Below are 22149 nucleotides of genomic sequence, written 5' to 3'. Positions count from 1 at the left end.
CCCAGGCATATTAAATAATTTATGCAGCAGCGTTTTTGGACTCACCTTGTTGTGCTGTGCTCACTTTAACAGGAAGGTGGCTCAGCGGTCCTTGTGGGCAAATTTTGTCATCAAAGTCTGGCATTCTCTGGATTTTTGTTGCTTTCAAGACAACTAGGAAACTGAAAAAACAAGGTTGAATCATGACATCAGTGATCTTCAGGTCAGAGCTCTAGAAAGAGTCCCGAGTTCCCTACTTGGAATTCTGAGTTGGATAACCATTCAAAATGTATTTTCCCAGTCGGAGCTCGTTCCCCCTCACTGAAGTCTGAGATTTCCCATTTCTGAGTTTCCAGTTGTTTTGAACGTGGCAGAAGTCATGCTAGATTGATAGCATGGCCAATGTATTCAAACTTTTCTGGCCCATGGTGTTGAATGTTTATCCTTTTCAGCTTGGAAAAGAGACCCTTAAACCCAGACTTGGACCACACACCCACTCCGCTAAATACATTTACATTTTACATTTAAGTCATTTAGCAGACGCTCTTATCCAGAGCGACTTACAAATTGGTGCATTCACCTTATGACAGGCTATGGATTGCAGTTAGCCACTGATTCCTCCCAAACCACTCATTGTTGAATTTGTGATTTCCAACTTGTGCAATGTTTATGGCCGATGAGCACTAATATGTTTTATCTATAATTTATCTTCATATTACAAGGATAAAAAGGATTTGCCAGTATATTTATGTGATTCATGATGATGACTGCTTGTTCAACTTGCTAGCTAAGATTTTGAAATTATGATGTTGACATGATCAGTCCAATCAAAGCTATGGTAGATATAACATGATTTGACTTCATTTTATCTGTGTAAATGACCTTTAGCCTTCTTGGATGGGCACTAATGGGCACTTCTAATGTAACTCTATGGCAGCACCCAAGGGGATTGAATTTTGGAGCTATCCCTGTAGATTTTGTAGATTTTGCGGTGACAGTGACTCCATGAGTGACAGAACACTGAGCCAATCATTTCCCGCTGTGTACATGTCGCGAGGTCTGGAAGGAGAAATCAACCACTTTGTGCAGGTGGATGGGGTGCCTCTGTAGGTGTCGTCGGCCGTTTGTTGTGGCTGTTCTTCTTGGCCGTGCTGCTGCTGCAGTCACTGGTTGGGGCCGGATTCTTCAGCTTGGACTCATCCATGAGATGCTGTGGGACACTCTTGACCCTGTTGGAGTGGAGGTCATGTGCTCACAGGTGCTTGTGGTCACAGAGAGAGAGATGGGTTCACTTCAGTTCTCAAAATGCCCATCAAAATTCTACACAGGAAGACAGGAAAAAACACAAAAAGATAGTTTGTGATCAGTTACAGTTACTCGTAGACAAGAAACTTTATGTCGGCCGATTTCATCAGTGTCGCTCACAATGACCAGTAGATCAACCACAGGATGTTGTCCACTGTCTTCATTTTTTAAGCAACTGGATCTTACTTCTAACTAAATAACAACTCGCCAATAAAGTGAAGTGTGTCCATCGTTTAAGTGGAGCTTGCTCGTGGGCTCAGGGTCACAGCTCGCCATGACAGCGTAAAATAAGTATAATATAATATAATATATGCCATTTAGCAGACGCTTTTATCCAAAGCGACTTACAGTCATGTGTACATACATTCTACGTATGGGTGGTCCCGGGGATCGAACACACTACCCTGGCGTTACAAGCACCATGCTCTACCAACTGAGCTTACAGAAGGACCAAGTGTAAGTCAAGTGTCCTCCTGGGATTAGAGGGGCAAACGGGTTGGTCCTCATGATCTGTCGGGGAAAAAAACAGCACAAACAAAAGAGAGAATAAGATTGTTTATTGATTAGGCATTCAGTGGTTCAACAATTTAATTTAGGACACATTAAAGATAATGGTAAGGAGAGGTCATAGCCATTTAGTGTTTCACAAAGCCTCTCTACCTGTGCGTCCTTGGAGGTGAGTGGCAGGGGTTCTGGCTTCTTCTTGGGGGAGAAGGTGGCCTTCATCTTGTTGATTTTTAAGTTGTTGACTTTCCTTGTGTTTTACTGTCTCAAAGCCACCAGCTCTTTCAAATACTCCAGACAGTTCTGGTTCTGAGATTAGAGCCATGTCCAGTCCTGCCTCTGGTAATAATACAAGGCGCTGGTGGACTCGACATTTACACAACTTTTGCTCCACTTTAGGGTGGAGTTGATGGATCTTCCTAAACACCCCTACTGCACCTTGTTCATCTTCCTAAACACCCCTACTGCACCTTGTTCATCTTCCTAAACACCCCTACTGCACCTTGTTCATCTTCCTAAACACCCCTATGGGCCTTGTTGATCTTCTTAAACATCCCTACTGCATGTTGTTGATCTTCTCAAACATCCCTACTGTACCTTGTTGATCTTCTTAAACATCCCTACAGCGTGTTGTTGATCTTCTTAAACATCCCTACAGCGTGTTGTTGATCTTCTTAAACATCCCTACTGTACCTTGTTGATCTTCTTAAACATCCCTACTGCACCTTGTTGATCTTCTTAAACATCCCTACAGCATGTTGTTGATCTTCTTAAACATCCCTATTACAGCGTGTTGTTGATCTTCTTAAACATCCCTATTGCGAGTGGAGCGGCTCACAGTTAGAGAATATAATGGTCTCTAGATTGTGGTGTCGAAATGACATTGACACATCCATCCATAACTGTTTCCAAACAATATTCCTCAGAAATGCCCGACAAAACAAGTGGACTGCTCATTTAAACAACAGTGTCACATTGATAGTCCTTAGTTCTGAAACTTCTGAATAAAGGCATCCCACCATCTGTCATGTTGTTGATCTAGTGTCAAACATCCCTACTGTACCTTGTTGATTTTCATTGGATTTAAATTAGGAAAAATTACAGCAGTGTTGAATTGATCTTCTTAAACATCCCATTCAGATCTCAGAGGACCAGAGCCATGCATGCATTCCTCATTATTTGACAAAACCTTAGCTATCCTAATCGTCAGACTGGGAGATTGAAGTTTCCCTGCCAAATAAATAATTAAGCTGCAGTCTCATGTTTCAGGCCCTCTGAACACCATCTTTGGACTGGTTCTGAAATGGCCAACAGAAAACAATCTCCAGTGACTGCACATTTAAACAACAGTTCACATTGAGTGTCTTAGTTTCTCCTCCCAAACTTGATTTATGAATTAAGGTCACTGATTAGTTTGGAACTCCCCTCACCTGGTTTTCTATGTATTATCGAAAGGAAAAGCCAGCAGACTCTAGCCATGTGTCAAACTCATTCCTTGATGGGCCTAGTGTCTGTGGGTTTTCGCTCCACTCTTATTAAATACACACACACACACCGTTCCAATACTTTAAGAAGGGCCACATCCTTTTACACTGAGACAAAAGGAGAAAGAGAGTCCCCTTTCTATAGTATTTGCTTGTAGTGTTCTTTCATTAAATAACTATTTCCTTCCTCTTTTAAACTACTCACCTGCTTTTTTTTCAACTAAACTGTTGATTCAGTTCTCATGAGGACCAGAGCTCTGCATGCACTTCCTCTTGGTCTTGAAAACCTAGCTATCACACTGGTCTATTATAAAACCTAATCAATACTCAGACTGGGAGATTAATATCTGCACTGGTTTACAACACTGCACAAATAAATACTTACTGGCTGTACAGTCTCACTGGTTGTACAACACTGCACTGGCTTGGTACAACACTGCCCTCTGAACACCATCTTTGGACTGGTGCACTGGCTGGTACAACACTGCACTGGCTTGGCAACAATACTGCACTGGTGACTACTGCACTGGCTTGGTACAACACTGCACTGGCTTGGTACAAACTGCACTGGGCTTGGTACAACACTGCACTGGCACTGCACTGGCTTGGTACAACAATACAACACTGCACTGGCATGGTACAAACTGCACTGGCTTGGTACAACACTGCACTGGCTTGGTACAATACTGCACTGGCTTGGTACAACACTGCACTGGCTACAATACTGCACTGGCTTGGTACAACTACTGCACTGGCTTGGTACAATACTGCACTGGCTTGGTACAATACTGGCTTGGTACAATACTGCACTGGCTTGGTACAATACTGCACTGGCTTGGTACAATACTGCACTGGCTTGGTACAATACTGCACTTTATACAATACTGCACTGGTACATTACTTTGTACAATACTGCACTGGTTTTCTACTGGCTTGGTACAATACTGTATTATCGAAAAGTAAATACTGCACTGGCTTGGTACACTGCACTGGCTTGGGCCACTGGCTTGGTACAAACTGCACTTCCTTGCACTGGCTTGGTACAATACTGCACTGGCTTTTGGCTTGGTACAATACTGCACTGGCTTGGTAAATGCACTGGCTTGGTACAATACTGCACTGGCTTGGTACAATACTGCACTGGCTTGGTTACTGCACTGGCTTGGTACAATACTTTTACACTGGCTTGGACAATACTGTCCACTGGCTTAGTATTACAATACTGCACTGGCTTGGTACAATACTGCACTGGCTTTACATATACTGCACTGGCTTGGTACAATACTGCACTGGCTTGGTACAATACTGCACTGGCTTGGTACAACACTGCACTGGCTAAACTGTTGTACAATACTGCATGTACAATACTGGTACAACACTGACCGTACAACACTGCACTGGCTTGGTACAATACTGCACTTCCTCTGCACTGGTCTTGTATACAAGTACTGCACTGGTTGGTACAAACTGCACTGGCTTGGTACAATACTGCACTGGCTATTACAATACTGCACTGGCATGGTACAACACTGCACTGGCTTGGTACAATACTGCACTGGCTTGGTACAATACTGCACTGGCTTGGTACAACACTGCACTGGCTTGGTACAACACTGCACTGGCTTGGTACAATACTGCACTGGCTTGGTACATCACTGCACTGGCTTGGTACAACTGGCTTGGTACAATACTGCACTGGCTTGGTACAATACTGCACTGGCTTGGTACAACACTGCACTGGCTTGGTACAATACTGCACTGGCTTGGTACAATACTGCACTGGCTTGGTACAATACTGCACTGGCTTGGTACAATACTGCACTGGCTTGGTACAATACTGCACTGGCTTGGTACAATACTGCACTGGCTTGGTACAACACTGCACTGGCTTGGTACAACTGGCTTGGTACTGCACTGGCTTGGTACAATACTGCACTGGCTTGGTACAACACTGCACTGGCTTGGTACAATACTGCACTGGCTTGGTACAAACTACTGCACTGGCTTGGTACAACACTGCACTGGCTTGGTACAATACTGCACTGGCTTGGTACAATACTGCACTGGCTTGGTACAATACTGCACTGGCTTGGTACAATACTGCACTGGTACAATACTGCACTGGCTTGGTACAATACTGCACTGGCTTGGTACAATACTGCACTGGCTTGGTACAATACTGCACTGGCTTGGTACAATACTGCACTGGCTTGGTACAATACTGCACTGGCTTGGTACAATACTGCACTGGCTTGGTACAATACTGCACTGGCTTGGTACAACACTGCACTGGCTTGGTACAATACTGCACTGGCTTGGTACAATACTGCACTGGCTTGGTACAAACACTGCACTGGCTTGGTACAATACTGCACTGGCTTGGTACAATACTGCACTGGCTTGGTACAATACTGCACTGGCTTGGTACAATACTGCACTGGCTTGGTACAATACTGCACTGGCTTGGTACAATACTGCACTGGCTTGGTACAACACTGCACTGGCTTGGTACAACACTGCACTGGCTTGGTACAACACTGCACTGGCTTGGTACAATACTGCACTGGTACAATACTGCACTGGCTTGGTACAATACTGCACTGGCTTGGTACAATACTGCACTGGCTTGGTACAATACTGCACTGGCTTGGTACAATACTGCACTGGCTTGGTACAACACTGCACTGGCTTGGTACAACACTGCACTGGCTTGGTACAATACTGCACTGGCTTGGTACAATACTGCACTGGTACAACACTGCACTGGCTTGGTACACTACTGCACTGGCTTGGTACAACACTGCACTGGCTTGGTACAATACTGCACTGGCTTGCTACTACTGCAGGTACACACTGCACTGGCTTGGTACAACACTGCACTGGATCCAGGACACCTACACCAGGATGGCCATAAAGATCATCAAGGACATCAACCACCGAACCACTGCCTGTTCACCCCGCTATCATCCAGAAGGCGAGGTCAGTACAGGTGCATCAAAGCTGGGACCGAGAGACTGAAAAACAGCTTCTATCTCAAGGCCATCAGACTGTTAAACAGCCACCACTAACATTGAGTGGCTGCTGCCAACACACTGTCATTGACACTGACCCAACTCCAGCCACTTTAATAATGGGAATTGATGGGAAATGATGTAAATATATCACTAGCCACTTTAAACAATGCTACCTTATATAATGTTACTTACCCTACATTATTCATCTCATATGCATATGTATATACTGTACTCTACATCATCGACTGCATCCTTATGTAATACATGTATCACTAGCCACTTTAACTATGCCACTTTGTTTACTTTGTCTACACACTCATCTCATATGTATATACTGTACTCGATACCATCTACTGTATGCTGCTCTGTACCATCACTCATTCATATATCCTTATGTACATATTCCTTATCCCCTTACACTGTGTATAAGACAGTAGTTTTGGAATTGTTAGTTAGATTACTTGTTGGTTATCACTGCATTGTCGGAACTAGAAGCACAAGCATTTCGCTACACTCACATTAACATCTGCTAACCATGTGTATGTGACAAATAAAATTGGATTTGATTTGATTTGGTACATCACTGCACTGGCTTGGTACAACAATGCACTGGCTTGGTACAACACTGCACTGGCTTGGTACAATACTGCACTGGCTTGGTACAATACTGCACTGGCTTGGTACAATACTGCACTGGCTTGGTACAATACTGCACTGGCTTGGTATAACACTGCACTGGCTTGGTACAATAATGCACTGGCTTGGTACAATACTGCACTGGCTTGGTACAACACTGCACTGGCTTGGTACATCACTGCACTGGCTTGGTACAACAATGCACTGGCTTGGTACAACACTGCACTGGCTTGGTACAATACTGCACTGGCTTGGTACAATACTGCACTGGCTTGGTACAATACTGCACTGGCTTGGTACAATACTGCACTGGCTTGGTATAACACTGCACTGGCTTGGTACAATAATGCACTGGCTTGGTACAACACTGCACTGGCCTGGTACAACACTGCACTGGCTTGGTACAACACTGCACTGGCTTGGTACAATACTGCACTGGCTTGGTACAACACTGCACTGGCTTGGTACAGTACTGCACTGGCTTGGTACCATACTGCACTGGCTTGGTCCAATACTGCACTGGCTTGGTACAACACTGCACTTGCTTGGTACAACACTGCACTGGCTTGGTATAACAGACCTGGAGAAGCTGGAGACATTGACCTGAATACAGCGAGGAGAGAAGCACACCTCCAACCCAGAGGAACAGGTGGAGGACTGCATGACTTGAAGAGACGCATTGCATCATTTGAATTTGAAGGTAAGGTGCTTTACTAACAAACAAAAAATGCATATAACTTCCCACAGTTAGTTCTTAAATATATGAATACATTCCAAAATATATTTTGACCAAACTGCTGTAAACTGATCAAACTGCTGTAAAATCAAATTCTATTAGTTACATGTGCCGAATACAGGTATGACCTTACCGTGAAATGCTTACTTACTTACAAGCGCTTAACCAACAATGCAGTTAAGAAAATATTTACTAAATAAACAAAAGTAAAATAAATAAGTAACACAATTACATAACAATAATGAGACTATATACAGGGGGTACCGGAACCGAGTCAATGTCCGGGGTTACAGGTTCGTCAAGGTCATTTTTACATGTAGCTAAGGGTATAGTGACTATGCATAGATAATAAACAGCAAGTACCAGAGGTGTAAAAATGATCTGGCCAAACTGCTGTATGTGTGTTCCTTTCCAGCCATGCTGTGTGAGAGCAGACTATGGAGCATGACCTACTGTAGTGACCAGGATAGACTGGACCCTCTCCCCCCTATAATAGAGCCCCCCAGGATGAGCGTGAAGGCTGGGTCAGAGCCGGCTGCAGCCACCCTGCTTCAGGCCTCTCCAGGCCAGCCAAGCAGAAATGTCCACTCCATCCTCAGTAGAGTGTTCCAAAGCCAGAGGCCCTCCCAGGCGAGTGCCCAAATCCAGCCCCAGGCTTTATCTCCACCGCAAGACCTGCATTCCCAGTAGCCCCATCCTGACAGACACATCTCCCCAGAAATGGAGATCCCTGGGCAGGCTTGTTCCGGTGGTGAGGTCCCCTTCCTGGTGCCCTCCTTCTGCCAGAGCATCTGTCAGAACTACAGCGACCACCACATGGGGGTGACCAGGTGCTGCCTCTCGGCCCACAATGTGGAGGTCCTGCGATGTAGCGACAACCAAGCCGCATTCCTGTGACATACCCCCGACCGCAGATCTCCCCCAGATTGGGCCACTAAAGACGGGCTTCTGCGTCCTCTCCAGTGGGGCTCAGGCCCGGGGTCCTCCCGCTGGAGGTTGGGGAGCGGCCGCGACCAGAGCGTCCTTTTTCAGGGGCTCGAGGGGCCACTCTCTAACTCGCAGCTCAACCGCTACCTGGACAACAAGATACTGGACCTGTAACAACAGTACATGCTGGAGAACATGGTGAGGGCTTGCACTGCCCTCTGCTGGCCTCAGAGTTGATTCTTACCAGCCTGGATCAGATCACCCTGCAGCTGAGCCGTGAGGGCCATCTGGAAGCGGGCCGGGCCAAAGACATGGTGCTCAGCTGCTTACTGAGGGTGGCCAGCGGCCTGCAGTCCAGTGAGATCAGTACTCCCCTGCTCCAGATCTCTATGGATCTGCAGCTCCCCACTGATACTGCTACTGGTGCTGCTGCTAGTGGTGCTACTGCTACATCTACTGGTGCTACTGATACATCTACTACTACTGGTGCTGCTGCTAGTGGTGCTACTGCTCCATCTACTACTACTGGTGCTGCTGCTAGTGGTGCTACTGCTACATCTACTACTGCTGGTGCTGCTGCTAGTGCTACATATACTACTACTGGTGCTGCTGCTAGTGGTGCTAGTGCTACATCTACTGGTGCTGCTGCTAGTGGTGCTAGTGCTACCTCTACTTCTACTGTTGCTATTATTGCAGGGGGCCCAGCAGCAACACCTCAGGGACCTCTCAGCTCTACAATTGACCCCCAAGTTAAAAACATCTTTTAACCCCTGACCCCTGAAACAACTGGACTCAGACACCACCTTGCTACAGAGATCAAACTAACACTTGACTCATCTGTCATCCAGTACTAGACAGGTTCACTCTCCCCCTAGTTTTAAAGTCTGGTGAAAGACTCCCCTGTTTCTTATTTTTCTACCTTCACTCAGGTTCTCCCTTTCTCCTGTCAGTACATACCGTTCTGGGGAAGTGAAACTGCTTCCAAACAGCTGCAGTGATAGAAATAGATGGACATTCAGGTGGAAACTGTGGTTGAGAGGAAAGACGTCTGCACTGTTCTCATGTTTTCATAAAGAGAACAGTAACGTTGGATGTAATGTTATTGTCTCATTATTTTAGTGCAAAATCAATAAACATGCTGATCACACAAATGTCAGCAACACTGATATGCTCCCAGTACAGCACATCCTTCCCAATAGATTATCGTGAAAGTACGGTACACTGAAGTGGTCCTGTGGTGATATAACATTTGAGTGGTCAAAGAGTTGGAGAAAACACTCTCAGCCCTTCAGTGAATGTCCAGATAGGTTTCACAACCACCTCGATGCGTTCTAAAGAATTTCAGGATAGTTTTACTGCACATAAAAACTATGTTCTATGTAGGCTGTATCTGTAGCTGAGTAAGTAGTGAAGTGTGCTCTGCCATCTGCACTTTTTTAAGCTACCACAAGAGGGGAGCAGAGAGGTGTATCCCAGCAGGATCTGCCAGGCCAAATTTTTCCTTCTCTGTCTTATAGTATGTTGCCTCTCCTCTGTCTCTCTCGCACTCTCTTGCCCGCTCTTTTTATTTTACGCACTCTCTCTCTCATGCAGCTTCTTCCTCCCCTCTATCCCAGTCCTTCTCTCTCTCCCTCCCTCTCTCTTTCTACGTCTCTCTCCCAGTCATCCTCTTCCACTCTCTCGGTCTTTCTGTCTCCTGTCCTACCCATCTCCTTGAAGCCATACAGCTAATGGGTTGTTATATTCCACTCCCTATCGTCTGCCGCCAATGATGTCATCACGACCAAGTCTTAAACATACTGTACTGAGTGTTTGTCTGTCTCTGTATGTCTGTATGTCTGTCTGTACGTAATTCTTTGTTTGTGTGTGTGTGTGTGTGTGTGTATCTGTGCATATGTACTGGGTGTCTGTGTATGAGTATATGTACATGTTTGTGTTTGCACCTGTGTGTGTGTGTGTTTGTACCTGCGTGTGCACCTGTGTGTTTGTACCTGTGTGTGTGTGTCTATGCTTTCGCTTCCTCCACATTGCCTGAGACAGGTGAAAGATAAGAATCTCAGCTCACCATGGTTATACTTTTGGCGTAGCTGCTGACACGTCCCACGCGAACCAAAGAAAAACAGAACCACCTGCATTTGAACATCAGTGAGACCCAATGCTACATGTTTATTTATCCACATTTCCTTCGATCTGAAGGAACCGCCACACCATTTGCCCTTCTGAGCCAGGGTTTGATCCACTTCCTTGTTTCTTGTCCAAACACACAGCCACGGGAGGAAACTGTGTTTACAGAGCGGAGCACTGCAGTTGAGGCCAGTGTGAAGTCTCAAGGCCATGGAGACACATGTTCAGTTGTTCTGCTTTCATCAAGCTCCATCGGCCTAGGTACTAGTTAAAAGAATCCAGTCCTGGCAGACCCAAACAAAAACACACATGTAAATATGATTCACACACACTGCACTGACAGCCCCCACAGTTTGAGCATATTCAAACAAACTGATTTCCAGAGACCTTGAAAGAAAATGAAAAACAGGCATTGTTTTTCCAGCTGAGGTTTGGGTTAGAAGAGATGGCTGGGGCGTTAACTCTTCCAGACCTAGTACATAAAACAACTTCCACTCCATTGCATAAAACAAAAACCTGCATTCAAACTGGTTTCAATGACATCCAGTTTAGGGTTTAATAGAGATTTCAAAATTACAATAAAAGTTGGCTGTCAGCTACACAATTCCTCCCATCTTTTTGACATAATCAGGACACACTGAATATGCATAAACAAAGTAAATAGATGGGGGGGGGGGGGGGGGAATGTGCTGGAAAAGTACATTCAACTTTCATAATAACAAAGAACAAATATGTGTGAGGGTATTTTTTTAATTTTTTTATTTCACCTTTATTTAACCAGGTAGGCTAGTTGAGAACAGGTTCTCATTTACAACTGCGACCTGGCCAAGATAAAGTATAGCAGCGTGAACAGACAACACAGAGTTACACATGGAGTAAACAATTAACAAGTCAATAACACAGTAGAAAAAAAGGGGAGTCTATATACAATGTGTGCAAAAGGCATGAGGAGGTAGGCGAATAATTACAATATTGCAGATTAACACTGGAGTGATAAATGATCAGATGATCATGTACAGGTATTGGTGTGCAAAAGAGCAGAAAAGTAAATAAATAAAAACTGTGGGGATGAGGTAGGTGAAAATGGGTGGGCTATTTACCAATAGATTATGTACAGCTGCAGCGATCGGTTAGCTGCTCATGTTATGATGTCGTTTAGTACCTTGAGTGTGGCTGAGGTGCACCCGTGACCGGCTCGGAAACCAGATTGCATAGCGGAGAAGGTACGGTGGGATTCGAGTTGGTCAGTGACCTGTTTGTTGACTTGGCTTTCGAAGACCTTAGATAGGCAGGGCAGAATGGATATAGGTATAGACTCATACAGCCAAAAGGGCTGAGAAATGACAGGACAATTTGCTCGAATGTAAATGAACATAGATGATGGAACATATTCCCTTTTGTTTACAATCTGGACCCTTTCTTTCTAAAAAATTATCCTCCAAAATTGTGGCAACCCCTATTACCAGGCTGTTCAACCTCTCTTTCGTATTGTCTGAGATCCCTAAAGATTGGAAAGCTGCCACGGTCATTCCCCTCTTCAAAGGGGGAGACACTCTAGACCCAAACTGCTTACAGACCTATATCCATCCTACCCTGCTTTCTAAGGTCTTCCAAAGCCAAGTTGACAAACAGATTACCGGCCATTTCGTATTCCTCCGTACCTTCTCCACTATGCAATCTGGCGACCGAGCTGGTCATGGGTGCACCTCAGCAACGCTAAAGGTCCGAAACGATATCATAACCACCATCGATAAAAGACAGTACTGTGCAGCCATCTTCATCAAACTGGCCAAGGCTTTTGACTCTGTCAATCACCACATTCTTATCAGCAGACTCAACAGCCTTGGTTTCTCAAATGACTGCCTGGCCTGGTTCACCAACTACTTGTCAGATAGAGTTCAGTGTGTTAAATCAGAGGGCCTGTTGTCTGGACCTCTGTCAGTCTCTGTGGGGGTGCCACAGTGTTCAATTCTCGGGCCGACTCTCTTCTCTGTATACATCAATGATGTTTCTCTTGCTGCTGGATATTCTCTGATCCACCTCTACGCAGACGACACCATTCTGTATACATCTGGCCCTTCTTTGGACGCTGTGTTAATAAACCTCCAAACAAGCTTCAATGCCATACAACACTCCTTCCGTGACATCCAACTGCTCTTTAATGCTAGTAAAACTAAATGCATGCTCTTCAACCGAGCGCTTCCCGCACCCGCCCACCCGATCTGCATCACTACTCTGGACGGTTCTGACTTATGTGGACAACTACAAATACCTAGGTGTCTGGTTAGACTGCAAACTCTCCCTCCAGACTCACATTAAGCATCTCCAATCCAAAATTAAATCTAGAATCAGCTTCCTAATCGCAACAAAGCATCCTTCACTCATGCTGCTAAACATACCTTCGTAAAACTGACTATCCTACCAATCCTTGACTTCGGCGATGCCATTTACAAAATAGCCTCCAACACTCTACTCAGCAAATCGGTTGTAGTCTATCACAGTGCCATCCGTTTTGTCACCAAAGCCACATATACTACCCACCACTGCGACCTGTATGCTCTCGTTGGCTGGCCCTCACTGGCCCTCACTACATATTCATTGCTAAACCCACTGTCTCCAGGTCATCTATAAGTCTTTGCTAGGTAAAGCCCCACCTTATCTCAGCTCACTGGTCACCATAGCAACACCCACCTGTCGCATGTGCTCCAGCAGGTATATTTCACTGGTTACCCCCAAAGCCAACACCTCCTTTGGCCGCCTTTCCTTCTAGTTCTCTGCTACTAATGACTGGAACGAATTGCAAAAATCACTGAAGCTGGAGACTTATATCTCCCTCTCTAACGTTAAGCATCAGCTGTCAGAGCAGCTTAGCGATCACTGTACCTGTACACAGCCCATCTGTAAATAGTACACCCAACTACCTCATCCCAATATTGTTATTTATTTTTTTGCTCTTTTGCACCCCAGTATCTCCACTTGCACATCATCATCTGCACATCTATCACTCCAGTTGTCACGTTCGTCGTAAAAGTGGTCTGACCAAGCTGCAGCACAAATGGTTTCCACATAATTTATTAAAGTGTACGTTTGTTTATGTGTAACTCTGTGTTGTTGCTTTTGTCTTACTGCTATGCTCTATCTTGGCCAGGTCGCAGTTGTAAATGAGAACTTGTTCTCAACTGGCCTACCTGGTTAAATAAAGGTGTTCTCAACTGGCCTACCTGGTTAAATAAAGGTGTTCTCAACTGGCCTACCTGGTTAAATAAAGGTGTTCTCAATTGGCCTACCTGGTTAAATAAAACATTTAATAAAAAGTAGCTTGAGGCCATTTTGGCCAATTTTGATTTAGAGCTTTGTTTTAAATTGGAGCAGGGATGAAAATCTGTGATACACATTTGTGAATTATTGTTTTTTACAGATCAGACACCAAATGTAACCAAAACATCTACACATTATTTTTTTTGCAAAACACTATAGTCACCATTTGGAAAAAGTGACACCTACTCTTATGAAATTATGACTGGAATAAAATGGAAACTCGTTATAGTACATCTGAAAAGATAATAGTAATGTTGGTTCCACTTTAGTTGAAGTGCATCTTATGAAGGCTTCAAAAAGTCTTCATATAGGCTTCTTAAGCACTACATGGATGCCTCACAAATCCTCCATAACAGTATAATGTACTCTCTAAAGATTCATAATGTGGCATAACTGTGTGACATAACCATCAATTTATTTGTTCACATGTATTAATCTTTTATAGAGCATGAAATACGGTTACAGATGATTTGTGACTCATTTATGCAGTGTTTATGAAGCCTATATGTGTGCTTTATTTTTTCAAATAAAGCGGCACTGTAATCTTAAATCCTTTGCTTCCAAAACAATCACATTTTTAAAGACGTAATTCTGTGTATTTAACGTGTCACTGAGTAATGATTTTACGTCTCTCGCTGTGTCGGGTGCCGCAAAATAGGGATCTAAAAGATAATGAGTTTGTTTCGTTGTTATAGAACATCTCTTGAGCCTGACAGTCAACTAGATTTGTGAAACTCCAAACAGACCAGAAGCTGTGTCACGACTTCCGCCGAGTTGGTGTCTCTCCTTGTTCTGGCGGCGTACTGCGGTCGTTGACACCGGCTTTCTAGCTGCCACCGATCCACATTTCTTTTTCGATTTGTTATGTCTTGATTGTACACACCTGGTTCCCATTACGTTATTATTATTTCCCTATTTAACCCTCTGGTTCTCATTATGTTTTGTTCGTGATTGTTCCTGGTTTTCTGTTAGTCTGTTGTGTTAGGGTTTGTTATCCCTGAGTGGATTTATTGGCTGATATTTTTTCTGAGTACGTTATTTTACTCAGTTCTGTGTCCTGTGCCTGACTCTGTCCTCACCTCTGCACGACTGACACTTGACACTGTGCATGGATCTGTTTTTAACATATGGCATTTTAGCAGATGCGTGTAGCCAAAACAACTTACATTTTACGTATTGGTAGTCACGGGAATCAAACCCACTACACTGACATTATAAGCACTACTGAGCTACAAAGGACCAAACTGCATGAGAAAGAGCCTGCAGGCAAGACAGGAGAAAGACACACAGTATTTTGTATTTGTATTTATTATGGACGCCCATTTGCTGCCAAAGCAGCAGCTACTCTATTTGGGGTCCAGCAAAATTAAGGCAGTTTATACAATTTTAAAACATTACAATGTTTTAGGCCCCTACTCCACCACTACCACATATCTATATCATTAATAAATCCATGTGTATGTATAGTGCGTATGTTATCATGTGTGTGTGTGTGTGTGTGTGTGTGTGTGTGTGTGTGTGTGTGTGTGTGTGTGTGTGTGTGTGTGTGTGTGTGTGTGTGTGTGTGTGTGTGTGTGTGTGTGTGTGTGTGTGTGTGTGTGTGTGTCAATGTTTGTGTTGCTTCACAGTCCCCGCTGTTCCATATGGTGTTTTTTATCTGTTTTTTAAATCTAATTGTACTGCTTGCGTCAGTTAATTGATGTGGAATAGAGTTCCCCCACAGTAACTGATGGGGGTAGCAAGCAAGTAACTAATGTGCTGTCCTAGCGTTAAATGCATATATAAATTAGAAAAATAATGTCAGTTACAGAGCTTTTCACTTGATGGACATTCTAATCAAGGCAATATTCATTTCAGAGATATACAGTACCAGTCAAAAGTTTGGACACACCTACTCATTCAAGGGTTTTTCTTTATTTGTACTATTTTCTACATTGTAGAATAAAAGTGAAGACATCACAACTATGAAATAACACATATAGAATCAGGTAGTAAAATTGTTAAACAAATCAAAATATATTATATATTTGATATTCTTCAAAGTAGCCACCCTTTGCCTTGATGACAGCTTTGCACACTTTTAATTCCTCGGCGTACACATTACAGACAAACTGAAATGGTCCACTCACACAGACAGTGCAGTGAAGAAGGCACAAGAGCGCCTCTTCAACCTCAGGAGGCTGAATAAATTTGGCTTGTCACCTAAAACCTTCACAAACTTTTACAGATGCACAATTGAGAGCATCCTGTCGGGCTGCATCACCGCCTGGTACGGCAACTGCACCGCCCACAACCGCAAGGTTCTCCAGGGGGTGGTGCAGTCTGCACAATGCATCACCGGGGGCAAACTATCTGCCCTCCATGACACCTACAGCACCCGATGTCACAGGAAGGCCAAAAAGATCATCAAGGACAACAACCACCCGAGCCACTGCCTGTTCACCCCAATACCACAACAAGGAAGTGTTAGGACAGGTACATCAAAGCTTTTTATAAGAAACATCAATATTACATTTACATTTAAGTCATTTAGCAGACGCTCTTATCCAGAGCGACTTACAAATTGGTGCATTCACCTTATGACATCCAGTAGAACAGTCACTTTACAATAGTGCATCTAAATCTTAAAGGGGGGAGGGGTGAGAAGGATTACTTATCCTATCCTAGGTATTCCTTAAAGAGGTGGGGTTTCAGGTGTCTCCGGAAGGTGGTGATTGACTCCGCTGTCCTGGCGTCTTGAGGGAGTTTGTTCCACCATTGGGGGGCCAGAGCAGCGAACAGTTTTGACTGGGCTGAGCGGGAACTGTACTTCCTCAGTGGTAGGGAGGCGAGCAGGCCAGAGGTGGATGAACGCAGTGCCCTTGTTTGGGTGTAGGGCCTGATCAGAGCCTGGAGGTACTGAGGTGCCGTTCCCCTCACAGCTCCGTAGGCAAGCACCATTGTCTTGTAGCGGATGCGAGCTTCAACTGGAAGCCAGTGGAGAGAGCGGAGGAGCGGGGTGACGTGAGAGAACTTGGGAAGGTTGAACACCAGACGGGCTGCGGTGTTCTGGATGAGTTGTAGGGGTTTAATGGCACAGGCAGGGAGCCCAGCCAACAGCGAGTTGCAGTAATCCAGACGGGAGATGACAAGTGCCTGGATTAGGACCTGCGCCGCTTCCTGTGTGAGGCAGGGTCGTACTCTGCGGATGTTGTAGAGCATGAACCTACAGGAAGCGGCCACCGCCTTGATGTTCCGTGGGAGCTTTTCTATCCCAGTCTCTCATCCTTGCGCTTATTTTTCTCTCTCTCCATCTTAGTTGAGAATGACAGGGTGTTGTCCAGGATCACGCCAAGGTTCTTAGCGCTCTGGGAGGAGGACACAATGGAGTTGTCAACCGTGATGGCGAGATCATGGAACGGGCAGTCCTTCCCCGGGAGGAAGAGCAGCTCCGTCTTGCCGAGGTTCAGCTTGAGGTGGTGATCCGTCATCCACACTGATATGTCTGCCAGACATGCAGAGATGCGATTCGCCACCTGGTCATCAGAAGGGGGAAAGGAGAAGATTAATTGTGTGTCGTCTGCATAGCAATGATAGGAGAGACCATGTGAGGTTATGACAGAGCCAAGTGACTTGGTGTATAGCGAGAATATGAGAGGGCCTAGAACAGAGCCCTGGGGGACACCAGTGGTGAGAGCGCGTGGTGAGGAGACAGATTCTCGCCACGCCACCTGGTAGGAGCGACCTGTCAGGTAGGACGCAATCCAAGCGTGGGCCGCGCCGGAGATGCCCAACTCGGAGAGGGTGGAGAGGAGGATCTGATGGTTCACAGTATCGAAGGCAGCCGATAGGTCTAGAAGGATGAGAGCAGAGGAGAGAGAGTTAGCTTTAGCAGTGCGGAGCTCCTCCGTGATACAGAGAAGAGCAGTCTCAGTTGAATGACTAGTCTTGAAACCTGACTGATTTGGATCAAGAAGGTCATTCAGAGAGAGATAGCGGGAGAGCTGGCCAAGGACGGCACGTTCAAGAGTTTTGGAGAGAAAAGAAAGAAGGGATACTGGTCTGTAGTTGTTGACATCGGAGGGATCGAGTGTAGGTTTTTTCAGAAGGGGTGCAACTCTCGCTCTCTTGAAGACGGAAGGGACGTAGCCAGCGGTCAGGGATGAGTTGATGAGCGAGGTGAGGTAAGGGAGAAGGTCTCCGGAAATGGTCTGGAGAAGAGAGGAGGGGATAGGGTCAAGCGGGCAGGTTGTTGGGCGGCCGGCCGTCACAAGACGCGAGATTTCATCTGGAGAGAGAGGGGAGAAAGAGGTCAGAGCACAGGGTAGGGCAGTGTGAGCAGAACCAGCGGTGCCGTTTGACTTAGCAAACGAGGATCGGATGTCGTCGACCTTCTTTTCAAAATGGTTGACGAAGTCATCTGCAGAGAGGGAGAGGGAGGAGGGGGGAGGGGAGGAGGATTCAGGAGGGAGGAGAAGGTGGCAAAGAGCTTCCTAGGGTTAGAGGCAGATGCTTGGAATTTAGAGTGGTAGAAAATGGCTTTAGCAGCAGAGACAGAGGAGGAAAATGTAGAGAGGAGGGAGTGAAAGGATGCCAGGTCCGCAGGGAGGCGAGTTTTTCTCCATTTCCGCTCGGCTGCCCGGAGCCCTGTTCTGTGAGCTCGCAATGAGTCGTCGAGCCACGGGGCGGGAGGGGAGGACTGAGCCGGCCGGGAGGATAGGGGACATAGAGAGTCAAAGGATGCAGAAAGGGAGGAGAGGAGGGTTGAGGAGGCAGAATCAGGAGATAGGTTGGAGAAGGTTTGAGCAGAGGGAAGAGATGATAGGATGGAAGAGGAGAGAGTAGCGGAGGAGAGAGAGCGAAGGTTGGGACGGCGCGATACCATCCGAGTAGTGGCAGTGTGGGAGGTGTTGGATGAGAGCGAGAGGGAAAAGGATACAAGGTAGTGGTCGGAGACTTGGAGGGGAGTTGCAATGAGGTTAGTGGAAGAACAGCATCTAGTAAAGATGAGGTTGAGCGTATTGCCTGCCTTGTGAGTAGGGGGAAGGTGAGAGGGTGAGGTCAAAAGAGGAGAGGAGTGGAAAGAAGGAGGCAGAGAGGAATGAGTCAAAGGTAGACGTGGGGAGGTTAAAGTCGCCCAGCACTGTGAGAGGTGAGCCGTCCTCAGGAAAGGAGCTTATCAAGGCATCAAGCTCATTGATGAACTCTCCGAGGGAACATGGAGGGCGATAAATGATAAGGATGTTAAGCTTGAAAGGGCTGGTAACTGTGACAGCATGGAATTCAAAGGAGGCGATAGACAGATGGGTAAGGGGAGAAAGAGAGAATGACCACTTGGGAGAGATGAGGATCCCGGTGCCACCACCCCGCTGACCAGAAGCTCTCGGGGTGTGCGAGAACACGTGTGCGGACGAAGAGAGAGCAGTAGGAGTAGCAGTGTTGTCTGTGGTGATCCATGTTTCCGTCAGTGCCAAGAAGTCGAGGGACTGGAGGGAGGCATAGGCTGAGATGAACTCTGCCTTGTTGGCCACAGATCGGCAGTTCCAGAGGCTACCGGAGACCTTGGAACTCCACGTGGGTCGTGCGCGCTGGGACCACCAGATTAGGGTGGCCGCGGCCACGCGGTGTGGAGCATTTGTATGGTCTGTGCAGAGAGGAGAGAACAGGGATAGACAGACACATAGTTGACAGGCTACAGAAGAGGCTACGCTAATGCAAAGGAGATTGGAATGACAAGTGGACTACATGTCTCGAATGTTCAGAAAGTTAAGCTTACGTAGCAAGAATCTTATTGACTAAAATGATTAAAATGATACAGTACTGCTGAAGTAGGCTAGCTGGCAGTGGCTGCGTTGTTGACTTTGTAGGCTAGCTGGCAGTGGCTGCATTGTTGACACTACACTAATCAAGTCGTTCCGTTGAAAATCCCAAATTGTTTGCTTGGTCAACTTACAGACAGCTCTGACACACACACTTATCCCACCAGACATGCCACCAGGGGTCTTTTCACAGTCCCCAAACCCAGAACAAATTCAAGAAAGCGTACAGTTTTATATAGAGCCCTTATTGCATGGAACTTCCTTCCATCTCATATTGCTCAAATAAACAGCAAACCTGGTTTCAAAAAATAGATAAAGTAACACCTCGCGGCACAACGCCTCTCCCCTATTGGACCTAGATAGTTTGTGTGTATGTATTGGTATCCAGGCTACATGTGTCTTTTGCATTTTTTAAATGTAGTTCTCTCCTTGAGCTGTTCTTGTCTATTGATGTTCTGTATTATATCATTCTGTATTATGTTTCATGTTTTGTGTGGAACCCAGGAAGAGTAGCTGCTGCTTTTGCAACAGCTAATGGGGATCCTAATAAACTAACAAATAAAAAACTGGGACCGAGAGACTGAAAAATAGCTTCTATCTCAAGGCCATCAGACTGTTAAACAGCCATCACTAACACTGAAAGGCTGCTGCCTACATACAGACCTGAAATCATTGGGAACTTTAATAAATGGATAACTAGTCACTTTAATAATGTTTACATATCTTGCATTACTCATCGCGTATGTATTTACTGTATTTTATACCATCTATTGCATCTTGCCTATGCTGCTCTGTTATTGCTCATCCATATATTTATATGTATATATTCTTAATACTTATTTTTCACCATAATTTGCAAATAAATTCAGAAAAAATCCTACAATGTGATTTTCTGGATTTTTTTCCTCATTTTGTCTGTCATAGTTGAAGTGTACCAATGATGAAAATTACAGGCCTCTCTCATCTTTTTAAGTGGGAGAACTTGCACAATTGGTGGCTGACTAAATACTTTTTTTGCCCCACTGTACATGCACCAATGTCTAATATTAATCAGCAGCAGTAGGTCATTTTTGCCAAATCATTGTCCTTATTTCCCCTTCTAAGTGGCTTATTCATGCCCCTTTTTGACAAGCTATAACAGTCAGCTAGCTAGTTTACCCATAGTAAGTTATCAAATAAATTAGCTATGCTTTACCGCTAGCTAGCCTCTGCAGGTATCCTGAGTAGCTAGCCTAGAGAAAATAGTTTGTGACCTGAGAAGATTGATGTAACAACCATATGAAATTATAAAATATTTACCAAATGAATCTAACCAAAAATAATTTATAAATTTGTTGCAAAATGCTCTGGCATCTGTGTGGTTGTTAGAGAAGCAAATGTCCTTCTGGAAGGTTCTCCAATTTCCACTGAGGAAATCTGGAGCTCTGTCAGAGTGACCATTGGGTTCTTGGTCATCCCCCTGACTACCAAGGCCCTTCTCCCCTGGATTGTTCAGTTTGGCCGGGCAGCCAATTCTAGGAAGAGTCTTGGTGGATCAGCAGGGGCTCAAACTGTGGAACCCAGTTCCTACATTTGAATATAAAAATAGATTTGATCAAACAAAACTATGCTACCTTTTGTCTCTGGGACCTTCATGATGTCAAATCAGAGCAAGATTATTGAATGTAAGTACATTATTTACCTTTAGAGGTGAATGTATAAACCAGTGGCCGCGATAAAAGCGTTTTTTGTTATGTACTCTCCTCAAACAATAGCATGGTATTTTGTCACTGTAATAGCTACTGTAAAATGGACAGTGTAGTTAGATTAACAAGAATTAAGCTTTCTGCTGATATAAGACATGTCTATGTCCTGGAAGGTTGCCTGTTACTTACAATGTCATTCTAGTCACATTAGCGCACGTTAGCAACAACCGTCCCGGTTTAGGGACACAGATCCCGTAGAGGATATTGACCTGAGGTATGGTAAGTTCGCAGAAAAGTGTAGTGCATAAAGGAAATTCCAAAACACCTTGATAGGGGAGGTGCATGCAAGCAGATGAGGAAATTGGCTATATCGAAGACATTATATTGTAAAACCGGCAAAATAGCTCAGGTATCAGAGAAAAAAACAATCTTCACTACTCTTTTTCCCCCCCCCCACCCCTCCTATTTTGGACCAGCCCCCCCACCTTTGTTAATTTCGACTTTCCCTAAATTTGATGCATAGCCTCCATTTTAGGCAAATAGTATTTTATTCCCCATAGTTTATCTTGGATCATAACTAGATTTCGCTCTCAGAGAGCAAACAGTCTGAGGTTCCAGCGAAAGAGCAGGAACCACAAA

At 45.1% G+C, this 22149-nt stretch overlaps 1 pseudogene; it reads left to right on the top strand.

Annotated features, from left to right (window-relative positions):
• Window positions 1-8165: 8165 nt before the first annotated feature.
• On the top strand, window positions 8166-21261 carry LOC124044459 (annotated as a pseudogene).
• Window positions 21262-22149: the final 888 nt, after the last annotated feature.

Source organism: Oncorhynchus gorbuscha, linkage group LG09 (genome assembly GCF_021184085.1).
Source record: "Oncorhynchus gorbuscha isolate QuinsamMale2020 ecotype Even-year linkage group LG09, OgorEven_v1.0, whole genome shotgun sequence".
In the NCBI taxonomy this organism is placed as follows: domain Eukaryota; kingdom Metazoa; phylum Chordata; class Actinopteri; order Salmoniformes; family Salmonidae; genus Oncorhynchus; species Oncorhynchus gorbuscha.
The sequence above is the reverse complement of the archived record's forward strand: the minus strand, read 5'-3'. Positions and strand labels throughout refer to the sequence as shown.